Below are 15,874 nucleotides of genomic sequence, written 5' to 3' on the forward strand. Positions count from 1 at the left end.
CTAACTTCCCTCTCAAATTACTTACAACGATTGATAAACCGTATAAAATTAATTTGACGAGAGTAGAATCGCAAACCAAAATAGACCGTTCACGCTACTTATTTTCTATTCTATATCAAACCATCTAAATTGAATAAGAATGGGAAATCTCACTTCTTCGACCATGATATACTTCTTGATCCAATTTAACAAGTATCAATTACCATTCTTCTATTTATAAACGAGGTTATTAACAAGGTTAGTGAAAACGTAAACGTACCGAGTTATTTTCGTACAGATTTACATGTAATTCGGATTCGGAATAACGTCTATTCGCGCATCCCATTCGTCCCTCCATAAACCGAAAGGATATAATCTTCACCTCTCGAAGTGAGACCGCAAAAATGGTTGGAATAGATTTCGAAATATTTCCCCAGCTTCTTGAAATGGTTATAATAAGTTCTAAGGTTTCAAAAATCGAGACAGCAGGATCTGTTCAAGGTTTCACCGAGAGAAATTTCAAGTTTTAACTATTTTCATTTGTTGCTATAACCGAAAAATAAAAATGTGTTTTGTAACCGTAGCCAGAGAATTTGGTAAGTCTTTTTTATTACGGTCAGCAGTATTGCATTTTTTTCCAACTAAAATTACGTTGCATCGATAACAATATCATGTTAATTATTCTTTGTATTGTTGCAAGAACAAGAAAATATAATATCGGCAGCTAGAATTCTACTGAAAAGTTAATTGTACCAATTTTTTTTGTACATAATTTCAACAATACTGATTAAACCGTTGTTGTAACGATACCAATTTCATTATAATTTTTTACAAATGTGAAAAAGAAAAATGAAATTTTTATAAATCTTCTCAAACATGCTGCAGGGAAATCGTGCAGAGAAATTGTCCGACGAGACCGAAGCTAGCCGCAGGTATCGATTTGCATGCAAGAGTAAGAGACCTCGTTCACCTCGGCCACACATCACTTGTCGAAATCCAACCTCCTTCAGACGTCAAGTCGCGACGTCGATTTCCATTGCATTTCGAAACTTCACGATCGTAATGACAATCGAAGATTCGACGTGGATATAAAAGTTCTCGTCACCGTTTCAACGACGATTTGAAAATGCAACTCTTTTTCCAACCGGATGCATCGAGATATCGAAAAGCTCGCTGGATCGACTGAAAAGATATTGGTTTCTGTGTCGAGAAAATTTTCAACTCCACGTTAACCGGATATGAGTACCGTTTGTCGTATGTTTGTTGTTGTTATTCGTTTTTCAAGTTTATAACAATGATACTATATTTTTTTACGGATGCACGGAAGGTACAAGCAGGTTAAGAAAGCGTTTAAATTAAAATGTGATCAATCGCAGCTTTGAAAAGTGTCAATGAAGCTGATTTAGTCAGTCGTATAACTAAAAAAAAAAAAGTCTCAGTGACGTAGAAAAGTATTTCAAATTATCTAACTTTGACTCTAAACGTACCATTTTTGAATTGCTCTGCAATTTAGTTTCACCAAAATATAATCCATATTTACTATCCGATTGTGTTAAGAATCGAGTGATATTTTCATCTGTCATTAAATTATCTTGCCTTGAATGATGAATTATCATTATCGGTAAAATAAAACGATTCTAAATGACAGAATTTTTCACCAACCAAGTACCTCCAAGAAAATAATTACTACCGACGATTCGAACTGGGGGATTCATTTGTAAATAAAACGCGAGCCACTTTTTATTACACAATCTGACGAAGTGTAAAAGGATTTTTCGTCGGTAAAAATAGTCGAACAATTTGATTTTCTTAGACTTTGTCGATGACCAGGTGTTCGTAATTAAAATTAAGTGACGTAAACTTTCTCTCGAAATCACAAATAAAAATACACTTTGTGTGATTATAGCTTCAAAATAATTTCGGAAACGTTATTTTTGACAAATTTTCGATCCGTTACGAAGTAAACAGTTAAAATTACAATTTCTCGCAATAAACAAAACAAAGAAAAACAAAAGTCTGGAATCAATTTGTCGGCCTGATTACTCGCATCAAGCAATCACTTTGCACGCTTTCGCGATGCAGATCGAAGCTTTTTATTCCTGCACCGTAAGCGGTTCCACATATTCGTTGTCGTCTGGAAGATTCGCTGACTCGGCAAATTTCTAGCTGATAAAACATTCGCCGTCGTCCATAGTGGTGGAAAATTTTTCTTGAATAAGTAAGGATGCGGACAGGGTGAGGGCCGCCGGAAGGCGAATTCAGGGGCGGATGTTGAGGGTTGCTGGAGCCACGGTGGTCACTTTGTGTTACCGGCGAGAATCCGACGTCGAGATGCGCGCGTGTGTTTCGAGGGGAAAATCCACTTCCGGTACACCGTTTGTTTAATTTCCGGAGACAAACTGATTTTTGCATACCGCGGTCAGCCCCGGACATTCCCGGCTCGCCGGTGACGCGGTTCGTTCTCTCTCTCTCTCTCTCTCTGTCTCCGTCTCTATTTGCTACACTCGACGAATCGAAACTCGACAATTATACCATTTATCTATAGGTGAACGTATGTGAAAACACTTGGGTATCTTCGTTTGAAGTGATAAAAGTACATTATGTAACAAGGGAATAAAGTCGATTTTTATCCCTGTGTTACATAAAGAACTTTATTTCCGACTCAACTTTCGCCGCGGTATTTATTTGAAATTTGGGACTTTTAAATTGGCCTCATATTTGCCGCAAGTGCGTTTTAGGGAAAACTATGCCACTTTTGTCCTGCTTTTGAGGTAAAAAAGATAACTTTATGGTTGAGTCGGGTATGAAAGTTTTCAACTTCACCTTTCTCTATTTTTCGAGGAAAAAAGGAGTTATTTTAATGACTCCGAAAGTGAAAAGTTGAATTTTCACTAGAACGCCACGTTTTGAAGTTTAGAGAATCACCTCCAATCATTTTCATATAGACGTATCTCTGGGTGTGTTTCTACGTATTCCACACATTTTTTTCTTCCCGATAACTGCCCGTTCTTTTACTCCTTTTGCGAGAAAGAATTTTTGACGCGTTCCTGAAAGTATTTTCTCCGCTTCAATCAAATAGCATTTTGTAGTTCTACGATTAAGGGTTGAATCTATCAGACGGTATTGAATATTTTGATAATACTGTGAAAAAATGACTATCACGTTAAAGTGACTAAATTAAAATTGAAATTTCGTATTTATAAGTACATTTTAGTCAGTTCAATTTTCATAAGATTTTGAAACAATCATTTCTCTAATTTTGATATTTCAAACAAAATATTACGTTCCCGCGATAAAATTTTCTACAAGAAATGTTTTTTTTTTTTTACAGCAAAAAAGTTTTCACCGAGTCTGTACTGTTGGACTAATATAAAGGTCACTAAATGTACGGTGTGATCGATACGTGTTATTTTATCGTTAAATTTCTATAATAGGAAAATATGATACATGAAATAAAAAATCCATGATCGTACCGCAATGGATGAAGAACGAGAATCGTTCAATTTATTTGATGACGATTATCGAAAAGCGGTCTCACATTTCCGGCATGTCTAAAAAATTCACCGACTCTCATCCATCCATCCTGCATCCATTAAAAATGCGCAACACAAATTGCAGAATTTCGAGCAACGTAACAACACACAGAAAATCTTCGAATAAAAAAATGGCGTCGCGTTGTTGTTAATCCGAGGTCACGAGTAAAGGTGTGCCGGTGTTTGAAGGTTTCGAAATTGTTAAACTTTGCTTTCTTATCTTGTAAACAAAAAGTTTCCCTCCGTCGCTCTTCCGCGCAAGATAACTGTCACTTCAACGGCATGCGGAGGAGGAGGAGTATGGACGCAGGGAGGAACCGGGAGAAGATGAGACGCGAGGTGAAATGGTTCAGGGAACCCGGAAGAATGATCTTTATTCCGACAAACGGCTGCCCGGTTTGTTACCGGCTCTGAAGTAGGAACGTCGCCCATTTCACGCTTTACATTCCATATATTTCCTCCATGTTTCATCTTTCATTCTTCAAACAGATATGTTAGGTATACACACGTATAATATATACGTAACATACATTTATTCATATTTACGCTTGCACAATACACGCAAACACACACACAACAAGTTTAGATCTTGTGATTTATTATCCACCCCTCGCGCTACGAGCGGCTTTTAAAAGCAAGAGAAAAAAAACCCCTTCTTTTTTCACTCCTTTCTGCCTTTTGCCAAATAACGTCAGACTAATGATAAGGACGTTGAAATGTTACTCTTCAATTATTGTGCACCAGCTGAAAATTTTTCCTGCTCAAACTTACAAATCATGGGATTAAATCCTCTTCTGCGGAATTCTCCCCTGTCGACGATTACCTTCGCGTTTCGGCTGTATAGAAAAGATTTGAATTCATCGTGGTATGAAAAAATATTGCAACAATTTTTTTCATTACCCTCATACATTGTTATTGTTATTGTTATTATACCGATGAGGCGCGATATCGGGGTTAAAAAAAATCCGTGGGTAGAAATTCGTTCTTCGAAATCAAACTTGTGAGATGTGTGAAAAGTACTTTAACAAAAAAAAAAAAAAAAATACTCGCTAGTTTTCTTTCCGCAAACGAACCAGGGTGGGGAGGGGGTGAGAATGAAAGGGAGGAAGAAGATCGGAGGAGGTTCGTTACAGGGATTGAATTCTTAACGTTGGAGTTTAGAGGAGGCGTCGCGTCGCTTGGCGTGTCTGTCTCTGCAGAATACATTATACCTATATATCCTTATAATATACGTATATAAGGTTGGAGAAGATGTATAAAGGTGCGAGGTGGCGATGAGGAGCGTCGGAAGCTGCGAGGCAAAGTTCGATAATGAGCGGCAGTGAAGAGAGGAATTCTTCAAATTGAATTTCAGATCGAAACGTATTCAATTTGCGCGTAGCTATAGGATAATTTTGCTACTTTGAAGCCGATTTTCCAACGAAAAGCTCCTAAAAAGCACGTCGTTATTTTCGTCACTCTGATGCACTCTGCGATAATTATCAACAACGATATCGATGTCAATATTTCGATTTTGAAAAGTTCCGAAAGCATCACATTCGAAAGTTAGAGTAAAGAAATCAAACTTCGACGAAGCATCAAAGTTTCGAATCGTCCGAAATTCGACGCTAGAAGTTCGGAGAGTTCCGGGAAGACGTAATTCCGGCAAGTCAAAGTTCCGAAAGTGCGAAAATGAGAATATTTAAACATTTTGGCTTGGTGAAATTTCACCCACTTTGATCTTTATAATTTATTTTGAATTATCGATATTTTTACGTTCGGAATCCTGGTCATTCTGATTAACGGTTTTTCTAATTTTTTACATCCATTCGTTGAGTAAACTACGCCGTATGAGTATATTTCAACTTTCAGAATTTTACTCCATCGAAACTTAATTTTTAGGAATTTTTCTCCATCGTAGCTCGACTTTTCGGAACTTTGCTCTATCGTAACTTGAATTTTCGGAACCTTGCATTTCAGAACTTTTGATCCATCGGGTTTTCGACTATTAGAAACTTATTAGTTTCGTCAAAGTTTGATTTCGTCACTTCAAGTTCCGCCAGAAAATAATTCGGAATCAGGCGGTCTTGGAACTTTTCAATTTCGGAATTTCAACCCCACCTCGTACGTATCACTCAACTTATCGATTTTCGCGAACGCGCGTCAAACGTTGAAATAAATTTTTTCAACAATATCGCAAACCTGCAGGAAAAAATCTCCACCGGATATTTTATCCCATATATATCCCGCAGGGTCTCTGACGTGCCAAATTAAACTTCCCGAGGTTGCTGCTGCTGCTGCAGGGATGGGTTTATTATTCGACAGATACCGGAAATTGTTCGATTTGCTCAACGAGGGATCGTCGAGGACTTCGCAAAGCGTAGTTTCGCCGGTTACGGAAGGGTGAGGATTTCCACCCCCGGCAAACCCCTGTAATTAAATTAGTCGAGAAGCCGATTCTTGGGACCCACGGTTGGTGGAAATAAAAATTACACCCGAAACCACTCCCGGTAACGAGTAGGATCTTCGCAGAGTGCGAGATCATGATCCAAATCCCCGCCGAATTCTTAACAGGGCGTGGAATTTCGCATATTAAAATACGCCGAAGCTTGCGATGCGAACAAAGCTTTTTTCAGGCTCAACAGGTTACGCAGCCGAAAAGCTCGCGAGGCGTGATTCGACCGAGCCTAAATTCCGCCGCATCGATAATACGTTTCCGCCGTAAAAGAAAGAGGGAAAAAATACACGAAAATTTTCTCCACCGTCAGCGGGTGAAAACTATTTCGTTCATCCACTGTGCATAAGAGAAACTGTATAAACTGCATGCGCAGCGTCGTTTCCGTTATCTGATTCGACCATGCGAGTGAGATAAACCGGAGACGCGGAAAAAAATCACCGCACGTTTCATGCCCAGGTCGCTACGTTTCTTTGTCCGTTATTTTTACTGTTTTACTATTTTTTTCCTCCGCTCCGTTTAACCAACACGACGTTGCAGGTCGTCTAGCTGTAGATTTTCTGATTGGACGTGAACTTATACTTCCGCGTTTCTCCCGCGTCCACTCAACGGTCCGGGATTCGTTTCTCCAGTCCACAGAGCTTTTTTACGGGCCGATCGTAAACTTCGAATTGGCTCCAATTTAAAGACTGTATACGTAAACATGCGCCGCGCACTCGAGTCGGCTAATTTCCAGTGGGAAATCGATAGCGTGAACCTTTCTACATCGTACGTACACATAAAACATGTTTAACTATGTATGATTGATAAATATAGGGGGTAAGGGAAGATGGTAAGAAAAAAGAAAAACAAAAAAAAAATAACCAACCGATTAGTCGATCTTTAGCTGTAACGCTTTGGGGGTCAAGAGAAAATGATTTTTGCGTGATTCAATGCTTTGTAAAATTATACACCATAGTGAGAAATACACTGACAAGATTGAAGATGAATTTCAAAATATCGAAAAAATTTTTTTCCATTTTCCTTGAAACAAAAGGATTTCATTTGAATATGAGCCTGTTCAATAACTTATACTTGGTTTAAGCGAACGAATTTTATTCTGTTTGATTTAAAAATTCATTCCAGCCTGATATTGTTGTTTATTGTTTCAAATATGACAATTTTTGTATAAGAAGTTCGGACCCACGTAACAGGAATAAGTTGATAATTAAAATAACGTAATGGAATGATGAAGTCAAAGTTTAATAAGACTAGCATTTCCGATATTGAGTTGAATTTTTTTGAAAAAATTTCTCTTTTTGTAACAGAAACAAGAAATTAATGACAAAGTTGACAATCCCAATAAAAAGAACCGAGTAGTTGATGAAATTAGTAAGACGACACAGTACGAGTTTCATTTTTCCTACGAATAGATTCTCTATAGATAATTTGAAATAAAAATCAATAATAACAGTAATAGGTACGTGTTATATTCAAGCTAACAATTTGACAAAAAAAAAAAACGAATAAAAAATTTGTGCGATTAACAGGAAAACCAAGGAGAAGAAATTTATCTTAGGGGTTTTGTAGCAAATTCATTTTACAAGCTTAATGAACAGTAATGATTAAAATTGAAGGGACTACTGTACGATTCGAGCTTTATAAAAATAACACACTAATCAGTTGTGGCCCCTCTGAAATGATTGGAATCTGGATTACTTCGATTCAAAATCCTGGATTTTACAAAGTGTTATCCACTTAAGCAAGATGTTCTCCGAATGAGTTCAAAATTGATTGACTTTTTTGTTTGTTTTGTAATTCTACAGCTCAGAGCGTATAATTATTCTGGTTCGAACGCTTGCGCGAACGCGAAATCCTCAATATTCCATGTTTCGGGATTAGAAAGTCGATTGAATAAATTCCCCATGATTTTGGCTGACATGACGGCACGTAATGTAGGCGCGGTTTCGTGCAGAATAGATCCTTGGAACTAAGAGGGGCTGGTGCACTGCCTCATTGACCCGGTGTCTAATGAGCGCGCACACCTGAGTGCCTCCAGACAAGTGGATCTTCACTTACGTCCGCGTCGCGAGTCTTGCAGTGTAGCTCAACCCGTAGGGTAGGCACCTACCTACCTACCTATCCAACAAACCAGCCAGCCACCCTCTCCGCTTTCTCTACGTAAAGTGAGAAGCGTACACTCGACGACAAGATTAACGTCTGGGCCCAAATTGCATTGCGCGATGCAAGATGTTCCCGAAAAGGCAAAAGCAAGCTGCAAATTCACTGAATAAAGTCTCTGGCAGTAGGTATGCCAGGTCAGTTCTGCATACAGATTTCCATGCCGACATTTACCGACATTTATCGACGCTTATCGACATTTATCGACGCTTAGCCAAGACACGAACCTTTTTCGCGAATGTTTTACGAGGGGGAGGGGATCTTGTTTCAGAATCGGCCTGGTATAGCTATTCCTGTAATATGAATTGTTTTCGCGATGAAACTATAACTACTCGAATCAGAAGCTAAAAGTGTCGAAAGAGTTCAAGACATGGTTTCTCCATAAACATTACCCTGTGTGAGAATTTGTCGTGAAACCGGAAACGACGAAGACTCAAGAAATGTATCGATAACGCTGATAGCGATAATGTTCGGAATAACTGAAGCCGGCAATTTTAATATAGATGGCAATTTTGAAATGCTTCGATTAATTTTCGAACAACTTAATTAAAACTCTGATAAACTTAAGGAGGGTGATTGCACCCTTTTGCGATTGATTTTTAAAGTCAGATTTGAATATTTACCACTGACGAGAGAAGGTTCGTAAATAGCCAACGATTACAATGCTGAAAACTGATATGTAGCAATCGTATCTTTATTTTAAACTTTGAAATTTAACAAGATGTCCGTAAAATTGCTTGGCTGGAATAAGTTTTATTCGAGACAACGTTTTTCAACATTTTTAACAAAATGGTTTTAAAACTTTGTGTACGATTTGAATGAAATTTAGCAAAAATTTGCATTTTTTTTTTGTCGGAGTTACTGGAATGATTGTGAACCAGAAACGTGTCAAAATTTGATGAAATTCCGAAAATGTGGTGACAAAACAACGTGAAAAGTACAGGCCGGTCAAAAATTCTGTTAACTGTTCTACAGGTACAGTCATAACTTGAAAACATATATAATTTAAAACCTTGAATTAAAGAGACAAAATTGCTAGTACCTTTCATCCACATGATCGATGATTATTCGCTAACCATACCGTATCCGTAGCTGCTATTCAATAAGTCAATTCAGAAGTCAAGCGCGAACTCGAAGGTGACCACCCCTCCTAATTGAAACCTGACGAAACTTAACGCAAGCTCAAGCTCAAGCTGAAAAAGAGACAATTGAAGATGTGCACACGGAGAGAAATTTCTAGTTGCGGGTTACTGTACAGTTTTTAATCGTTTTCCTAGCCCAAAATAATTTCAAAATAACGACTACCGTAAAAACTGAGATTCTTTTGAGCGCAGGCGAGAGACGCGGTGTTATTTTGTCGAAGGTGTGAAATTACCAAGGCGGGTGTACATCGTTCCCTTGCAACCCGGCGGGTCGCGAGACTTGAAGAAGGCGAAGCTGAAGCCTTTGGGGGATGAAGTGGTACCCCGACGTCGGAGCAGCCTACCGCTATTCGTCGGCAAATCCCGCATGCATATACGTCCACCCTAATACCTAATACCTATACATCCAACGTCGCGAACTGCACCCTTTTGACTTTCCTCCAGCTCTCTTCTCCTTTATACTCGAGATTCCGCAGCGACTATCCATAGATACAAGCGGTGGAGGCGATGCCGCGTAATTAGAGGCTTCTCCGTCCTCCAGGATCCCCTGCTGTAATACAGCGTATATGCGGAGGCAGCAACGCCTAGAGACGTGATCTTATGCACGCTCAGTTTCTGAGAGGACTGGGCTACAAGAGAGCTGCACCATCTTCAATCGAATCAGTTTACTAATTCTCGGGACCAAAGAGCTTTTCAATTAACGCATCGTCGACAATTTGCATTCACGCTCTGACACGATTTCTGAACGTTTCCTGTACGTCTGGGATGGATATGATTCCGTACCGGTTTGTGTCGCAGTTCCATTCGTGCTCACCTTTCCAAGATGTAGTAGATATTTTCTAAATTTTCGTAACGAAATCACTGCAATCAGGCGTCGATCTAATAAAACAATGAAAGATTTTCAGACTCGCAGTAAAGTTTCAAAAACAAAGAAAGAAAATTGAAGTATTCAACCTCATGCTTCGCAAGACAATGTGGATGTTAGAAATGGAATAGCGAGTGGCGTGAGAATGATCGGCGAGTATTTAGCATCCGCGTGTAAGCGATTTATTACTTGTACGATAATATATTTTGTGTATCAGAACGGGAAACAAAAGCGTATGGTGAATTTCACACATTGTAATAGGTGTATTAATCAATGTCAACAGCGGACAGTTGTAGCCTGGATGTAGAAGCCGCGTGAAAGAATGACACTTTATACTTGAGGCTTGTATCGTTACAGGCATAACAAATGTTAGACACGCATGAGTTCTTCCAGAGTTGAAGGAAAAACACGCCGAAGGTAAAAGTAAATTGATTTATTTCACATACGTGTCTCGCTGTCTGGCTACGTTTTTAGTGCCGCTTTAACGACTGTGAGATGTTCGAAAGACGATTTGATACCGAAGAACAACAAAAGCGAAATAATCAAATTCTTTTTTCCTATTTCAATTGCATTACTGACAAGTTTTTCCCCCAGAATATAAGGTACATTAAAATGCAATCGATCATTCAACTTCAGTTTCAATTTTGAAGCGATCAAAGTTTCTTCGCTACAATCCACGAACCCTTCTGATGCCAGCTACATCTTTAAGCAGCGATTACCTGCAGCCGGCGTTCTTGCGGAATTTATCCAGCATATTTATATTATCCTAAAACATGTTCACATGATACACACACGTAACGCAGGGCAGAAATATGAAGGAGGTGATGCAGGTTCGCAAATCTTTTACAGTAACGACGTTCGTTTAACCCTTTCAGTTGCACATTTTTCAACTCAATATTTCGGCCTGAATTTCATCACTCGTGCGGTTTTTGGGATCGCTGATCACGAATCGGAAGTCAGAATTTGATCATTTCTAAATCTAAGATGGCAGGTCCAATACGGCGGATGTAAAATCGAAAAAACTATCAAAACTCGACGATTCTGGCTGAAACTTGCTACTCGGGGGATTTTGGGGTCATACGAAGTAACAAAAATTATTCGAAGTTGTAAATAAACTGTGATAAGGCTTCGACACGGACATTTTTGAGGTGGAACGCTGAGCATCTAGCTTTGACCGAATCGGTTGACCCTGCGGATGTACCAGCAGCATCGTAAGCTTTGGAAAAGTGGTTTCCTCCTTATCCTCATCTTTATCCTTATCCGCGGAGACTGAGGAATAAGATTATATAAACCAGACCCTTCAGAGGACATTATGCGCATGATATTGACACCAAGGATATCAAGTTCCGCAAAAAAGATGCGCTAAATTTTGCCGTTTCGATATTCCCTCGGTTTTTCCCAAGCCTGACAGCCGATGTTTGCATCAGCTAAACGTCACCTCGATTAAATTGTACTTTCTAGTCCTTGTTACGCTGCGGACTCAACGTGTAGTAATTTCGCACGAAACAGATAACCAAAATAGAAAAAAAATGGTAAGACTTATACCGCAGGAAACGAGGCTGAGTAAGTAACGTTAACGTCACGAAACATTAGGAAGAAATTCATTGTCTTTTGAAAAACATTGCTATCTTTGATTCAGTACGACTAACTTAATGTCATAAAATTCCAATGGCGCGAGGTAAAGATTTTTCCCGAACATGCATCTTGACAGTAATGTTACCAACTTGAATCACACCGCAGGTAAACATCTGAAATGAAAACAGCGATATATCGATCGATAAAATTGGAGAAATGGATTTCTGTCCGGCTAATACCGTAGGGTGTATACATCTTGCCGATGATTAATAAACCCTGTTAGTACGGCGATACGGAAACGCAGAAGGCGGTTCGTATTAATCAACGACTGCAGGGGGCTTTGCCTTGCCATTTATAGAGGCCGCAATATTCCCGTTTCCAAAACGATCTAATCGTCCCGCGTATCACTGGCGTCGTGTCATTAATTACAAATAATATATTTCGACGAAAGGATCATTTGCAGGGGAAAATCTCACTGCACCATGTAGACCGAAAATATTTCCAACCACGTTAGGCTTACAGCGTACAATGCTTAGGTACTCTAAAAGATTACATCGTCACGAAGGGTTTGACGGAATTCAAAAGCTCCTCAAAAAAGTAAGGGGAGTTAAAGTTTTCCCAGACAGTTGTTAGTACAGGGAAATAAGAAAGTGCCTTTACCACTGTCTCCCTTTTTTTCTATCATTTCTCTTCTACTTCTTCTTCTTCTTCCTTTTCTTCTTCCTCTTCTTCTTCGACTCTCCGAGTGCCCGACAATTTGTTACAGTGCTGCTGGTGTAGGACGATAATTTTTAGCCCGCAAGACGTGTACCTAGCCACCTGCACGCAGCGGCTCGGATGAGATGCGATATATTTTTGCAGGGAGTTGAGGCAACTCCCGGCTTTTTCGTTAGAAATTTAAAAAAAAAAAACAATAAAAAAAAAGTGTGCGCGTTGCAGAGAATAAAGACACGATATTTAAGGGTTGCTTAAGGTGGGGCAACTCAACGGAAGGTCGCGAATTGATGGGGTGAAAATAGTGACCCTCCACCTAATAGCTGAGGCGTTATTTTCAACCTCCTGCCCTCGGATACCTGCCGCTGCCAACACGGAAGAAAAAAAAAAAAAACAATAAATTCACACGAAGGCGAAAAGGGAGTGTAGGTACATATATAGTTTCTCTGTTGGTAATCCACTCCTGACCCGTCGTTATAACTCCCCTTGATAGATTTTTCGCACGGATTTATATTATAGGCGGAGGTCGATCATATTATCGATTTTGGTTAATAAGGTTTGCAATTTTTTTTTTTTTGATATTCAAACAAAACGTCAATATTGGAGAAAAAAAAAACTCCATCATTTACAACAATTCTCCGATCAAAATTACACTTGTGTTCTCCTTTCTCAAATATTTCCACCTAATTTTATATTTTATTTCAACATTTGTACGGTACGATTATAAAAACTGCTCAATCATGGACGGAATTGCGTTTGAGTTTCTTTTTATTCGATAGATTCTTCATTGACATATTTATAACCAGAAAGTTAATTCACCGATACAACAAATAAAAATTTCCCCCTCCGAAATGTTTTTCCTTTTTCACAAACAGCGAGTAGGTAATATATTTCAGATATTCTTTAATTAACAACGACCTACTTTACGACAATATAATAAAATCTTACGGTATTAAAGAATACCCGATCTTTGCCAACAAGTGGAACACGTCGCGTAGAAAGGAATTGATATTGACTTTGAGCATCGCGCGGATTATTTTGAGCTGTCTATAACGGATGTACCGGATATGACAGAGACGTCAAAAGCTCCGAGCATCGCCCGTATAAAAATATATGTATTCGACCCTTCGATTTCCAGGTAACACCCATGTGTGTGCGGATGTTGGTGGTGGCACTCGTGTGTCGCTACGCCAGAAAGAATCTCGAATAGGGGGAACGAGGAAGACCGTGTAATTGGATACGACACGATCTGCTGGCTACTAGCGACCGCGTCTCCAGGGAGAATGTGAGGTAGATATGTCCAGGATTTGGAAACACTTCGGTTGACAGCCATCCGGCTATCCGGATCATCGCGATAAAAAAAAAAAAAAAAAAAAAAAACGAAAATGCAAAACGGGAGTAAAACAGGGTTGGAACAAACGTGGATGTGACGATTAAAAACGGCATTACAGCCGAAACAATTGTTTGGCGAAAAAAAAGAAACGAGACGTAGGTAAACGTAAAAAAAAACAAAAAAAAAACAAAGAAAAAACCCACACACCAGTTGCGTGCATCAAAAATTTCTATTAACGCTCATTCAACGTCAAACCGGACACTAAATTATAATCAACGGTTTAAATTTTCTTAATTTTGCTGACGCAATCTACACATGAAATAATGAAACAGGTGTTGCGCGATTTATTTTTAAGATGATACGCACGGATGAAAGTTGAAAGAAATCGAAAAAAAAATTAAAATAAATAAAGATGTTGCGCGTACGAATATTCAGAAAAGTGAGAAAATTTAAACATTCGAAATATCGAAATTCTCATCGATCGAAGATTGTCAGTTCTGTGAATTTCTGGCTTGGTGAAATTTCACCACTTTGATCTTTCTTCGTTTTCGATTTTCGGTATTTTTACGCTGGGACTCCTGGTCATTCTAATTTTTTCACACCCGCTCGTTGAGTAAACTAAGCTGTGCGAGTATATTGTAATTTTCGAAACCTTGCTTTATCGTAACTTGAATTTTCGGAATCTTGCAATTCGAAACTTTGTCGTTTCGTAAAAGTTTTATTTCTTTACTTCAAGTTTCGCCATCAAATAATTCGGAATTAGGCGCTTTCGAAACTTTTCAAATTCGGAACTTCGATCTCGCCCTTCCGAATAGTCATGAAAATTGCGTGCGATTCTGCTTTACGTGAGCAAAAGTACAGCGAGGAGTGAAATTTTTCACTCTTAACCTAGCTGAGAATAAAATAATAATTCAACGACAATTATCGGAGTCTGATAACTTTTGAATTTTCCCCTTATTCACTTCAATCACAGTTTCTTTTCATAAGATTTTAATTTTAATATTCAGTTGAATCAACGAGTGATTAGTACAATCTTGTGCAGAACGATCGCTAAGTTCAACTCCGTTACACGTTAACGCGATTAGAATAAGCATTGAAAAAAAGCACACAATTTTTCAGCTTTATATCGACGTTACAAGAGGTGAATTTGCAAGTTTATACGAGTATAAGTTTATTTCTAACGCGGTTTAAAAATTTTCAGACAATCGTAAAATCGCGAAAGACAATTTTTTCTCAAATCGCATCGTTACGTCGACATCGCGAAGAACTGAATTCGACTTTGAGCGGTAATATAAATTCGGTTCGGGGTGCGGCGCGCAGGCTTCTTGGGGCGAGATAAATACTCGATAACGAGCTTTGGGCCATCATAAGAGTTAATGAGAATATAATAGGTCGTTATCGCGATTTATATCCCGTCCGCCGAGAGAGTAAGTGGGGTCTGCCTAATTTAGCCCTGCGCGGTTCAACTTGTTACGGAAGTTAAGAGCGCTGTCTTTCAGCTCCAAGAGACACGTAAATGTTCCGTCTTGAGTGAAACTTAAAATTATACATATACTTTTGTTAATCTGCACGTTATATTGCCGTTCATTAACAAAGATTGTTCTCCAATCCCGTCACGGAATAACCATTCGGTAAGTTTTTTTTTTTTTTTTATCACGAGGCATTATATTATATTACACGAGGCATATTTCATCTTGTTGTTTCAATGTAAAAGTCACTCGGATATTTTTTCAGATCTTGTAAATCGAATTTGATTTACCGGTAATTTTTCAAAACGAAAATACAGTTGGCCGAAATTCCGAAAACTGAGAGAAACAAAAAAAAAAAAAAAATTCCAAATTACCAAGTGGATCAGCGTTTATTCAATAACTTTTTCGATTAGAAACAGCGTGGAATGCCTTATATATTATAACAGGTGAACAACACGAACAAAATAACACCCTATCAATTTTACTTCGGAAACAGAGGTCGAATATTGCTAGTCAAATAAAAGTTTGACACTCGATCCAAAGTTAAAATTCTTTAATTCAAACGATCGAACTACTGTTTGCGTTAAGGAAAAAAGAAGAAGGAAGGTGAAAAAAATTGAAAAAAAAAAACGTCGGTGATATAAAAATAAATATTGGGAAAATGGCCCGC

The 15,874-nt window shown here is 38.6% G+C and overlaps 1 protein-coding gene across 3 annotated transcripts in view; it reads right to left on the reverse strand.

The window, feature by feature from the left end:
* LOC124180549 (putative polypeptide N-acetylgalactosaminyltransferase 9) overlaps nucleotides 1-15,874 on the reverse strand; it is a 191,805-nt gene that overhangs the window by 32,973 nt on the left and 142,958 nt on the right. The window lies entirely within an intron of this gene.

This window comes from Neodiprion fabricii, chromosome 4 (genome assembly GCF_021155785.1).
Source record: "Neodiprion fabricii isolate iyNeoFabr1 chromosome 4, iyNeoFabr1.1, whole genome shotgun sequence".
In the NCBI taxonomy this organism is placed as follows: domain Eukaryota; kingdom Metazoa; phylum Arthropoda; class Insecta; order Hymenoptera; family Diprionidae; genus Neodiprion; species Neodiprion fabricii.